This window comes from Tupaia chinensis, unplaced genomic scaffold (assembly GCF_000334495.1).
Source record: "Tupaia chinensis unplaced genomic scaffold, TupChi_1.0 Scaffold000360_1, whole genome shotgun sequence".
Classification (NCBI taxonomy): domain Eukaryota; kingdom Metazoa; phylum Chordata; class Mammalia; order Scandentia; family Tupaiidae; genus Tupaia; species Tupaia belangeri.
The window spans coordinates 875,131-878,557 of NW_006159856.1; positions in this window are offsets into that span (position 1 = coordinate 875,131).

Consider the following 3,427-nt stretch of genomic DNA (forward strand, 5'->3'; position numbering starts at 1 on the left):
GGGTCCGTCTAGGTGGCAGCCAGCCACGTGGCTGCTGGTCCCCCCCCCCTTTTCTGCAGAATCAGGGACTGCTCTGAAGAGGCCTCCAGAGACAGCAAGCTGGCAGCCCTGGCTTGCTCCTCACCAGCTCTGCCTGCCTAGCCTCTCCAAGAGCTGCCCACGGCCCTGTCCCCCACTGGGGCCTCTCTGAGCCAAGCCAGGAGTCTGCCCGGAGAAGGCCACTTGGGGCCGCTGGACGTGTTGGGGCAGCCGGCCTGGCCGGGGGCCACGCCGAGGACACCGGCCGCCGGGCAGCGTCCTGGGCCAGGAGCCCCTCTCCCAGGACAAAGGGGCCTTGTGCAGCTGAATGGGTGTTTATCCTGGAGCCTGAGTTAACTTGGGGCCGTGAGGCTGAGCGGGGGCCCTGGCACTGGCCTTCCAAGGGTAAACATGACCCAAGTTGGGCACACAGCAGCGGGTCTGGACTTCCGCAACCCTTCATCCCCTGCACATTTACACAGTCAATGCCATGTGAACCTCCTGCCAGGATGGAGGGACATGGGGAAACGGGGGATGGCCCTGGGGGCTGCCTCCCAGACTTCCCTGAGTGGGGAGGAGGACTTATCCAGGCAGTGGCCACAAGCAACCCCACTTTCCCAGGGTAAGGATCACAGAGACCTCCCCACAGCATGGCGGGCCGACCGTGGAATCCCACTCTTACGGAGGAGCGAATGAATGTTAGTCCTTCCAAATATTCATGTGTTGAGGCTCCAACCCCTTACGCAATTCTATGTGGAGATGGGACATTTGGGAGGTAGTTAGAGGTCGGTGAAGTCCTGAGGCTGGGGTCCTGGCCTGATAGGATTTGTGCCTTAAGAGAAGGGGAAGGACCACACAAGCCAAGAAGAGAGCTCTCACCAAACAAAGAACACACCCTCAGAGGGGCTGCCAGGTCTCAGCCCGCCCACTGCCCACCTCCAGCTGCTGCCACCCACATCCTGAGCCCCCTGAAGAAGCCCGGGTCTTGGGCACCACCACCTACCCCCACGCCTCTGAGCTGCCACTCTGGGCTGGCTGAGACTGTTCCCATGGGGCAGCGTGGTCCCTGCAGGTCCAAGCTTGCTCAGTCTCCCGCCCTTCATTTGGCCGTCCTTTGCCAGAGAGTACAACCATGAGGCTGGATGGGGACAGGGAGCAGAATAGGATGGGGTGTGGGGGCATCAGCCAGAACAGGCTGACCACAGCCTGAGTCCTCCCTGCCCACTGCCCTTCTTGGAGCCGTCGACTCTGCCTTGGCACTTCCCCTCCCACCTACCTGCAGGCCCGGGTCTTCTGGGCCATTGCCTCCTACCCCCTGAAAGTCAGACTGAACTCCAAATTCCTCCCAGCCCCTAAAGAGCCAGCAAGAGTTGCCGAGTTCCCTATGCTGCGTGCCCCTCACTTCCAGGAGGCCCCTCTGTGGGCTGGGCACCCTGCCCTTAGGGAAGGAACTATGGGTGGCCTTGGTATCTGTGTGATCTGGGCATTAAACCTCAGGCTCTGAGCTCCCTCTCACTGGGCCCTCAGGCTGTCTTGGTGAACTGAGTCCATGGCCCTGTCCCTTTGGAGAGGTCCGACTGGGACAGAGCCCAGCAGGCAGCCACTTGGAAAAAGGAGCGCTTTGGCCAAGGGCCGGCCCTGTCCCCAGGGTCTCCGGACCTGGACAAGGCCAGAGGAGGTGTTTCTGCCTGAGCTGAGCTGAGGTCTTCCTCTGGATGTCCTAAAGGGGCAAAGGCACAATTGTTGGGGTGTGCCTGTGGGGATCCCAAGCTCCTAGGTGCAGTCCAGGCTGCTTGGTCCTGCCATGCTATTGGGCCAAGCAGCCTGCAGGGGGCACCATTGGGATGACCTGGGCCCCTCCTGCCCACCACAGGGTAATCTCTCCACCAGATCATCTCTGCATCCCGTGCCAGGTCTCTTGGACTGTGGAGCATCAAGGCTACCTGGTCCTAGCTGGGAGCGGGGGACTTGCATCTCACAGAGGCCTGGCCTCACCGTGCCTCTTCTGTTCCATGGACACCACAGCCCACAAAGTTCATGGAGGGCAGGGAGAGCACCTCTAGGGAAGATCAGTGAGGAGAGCACCAGGCCCACCCCAGGTACCACCCTCACGGAGGGTCTGGGCCAGCTTGGTGGGGGTCCTGGAAGGGCCTAGCCCCTCTCTCCCCAGCCCCTGTCTAGCCACGTTCGGGAAACCTGTGGTGGGGTGGACACTACATCCCATACCGGATACCCTGGTGCTCACCATTCTCCCTGCAGATTTGCTGGACTCATCCCCCCACTTCCACAGTTCTGGCAGGAGTGGGCTGGACTTCAAGAAGCACCCCTGTCTCACCCATGCCCAACCTGGAGTCAAACATCAGGCGGGACATTTCATGGGTGTTTGTGGGATGACTGACTTAATGGAGTCATAGTCCCCACTTCAGCCTCCACTCAGGCACCTTCCCTCCAGGCTGGCAAGGTGCAGGCAAGAGCTTAATGTAGGTGTGTGTGTGTGTGTGTGTGTGCGGGGGAGTGAGTACCCAGTGTTCTGCCGGCGGCCACTGTCCCTCTATTCCCCATCCCGTCTGAACTCCTGGTGTCTGTGCCCCCTGGTCCCAGCTCCTCAAGCCCTGCTGGCACTGACAGCCCATGAGCTTGGCTCACGGAGGACTGCAGAGCCCACCTACAGGGAGCTGGAGACTGAGGGCATCAAGGGGACTTGCTTATTACCTTTGTAGGACCAGTGTGCAACACTAAGCCCCAGGGCCCTGGGGACCCTCAAAGAAAAGGCTCCTGTGATGGGCGGAGTGGAGCTACCAGTGTGGGCTGATGTGCAGGGACGTGCAATGCAGACTGCCTGCTGTTGGCCTGCTTGGTCTCCAGAGAGCCTTGTCTGTCCACTCCTAGGGGACCAGGGGGTTTGCTGGGTGCAGGAGGTGGGAGCGCCTGCCTGAGGGCTACTCTGAAGAGAGCCCCAGTACAGGCTGAATCCCAGGGCAGTCCTGCAGAGCTGGGGGATCCCCTCCACACAGTGCCCTGATGGGGAGCACAGGTCAACGGCTTCCTGGGGCCTTTCCAGGAGAGCGGGAGGGCTGCAGCACGGAGCTGGGTTACAGTGAGCCCATAGGGGCCCCCACCAGGGAGCTGTTTCTGAGCCCTCTCTCTGGCATGCTCAGCCCGGCAAGGTGAGTCCAAGGCAGTACCCAGGGACCAGCACTGGACAGTGCCTGGGGATCGAATATTACTGTCCCACCGGCCTGGTTACCGAGGGGCTTTGGGGAGCCCAAAAGGCCACAGGGCTTCTGCCTAGGTATCTCCTCAGGTACCTGCTGACCTGGAACTGCCCCCCCACCCCCGAGTCCATCTACCCCCACAACTCCGGCCTGTGCCCAGCTGCTGAGGCCGTGCCCGCCCCCTCCCAGGGCCC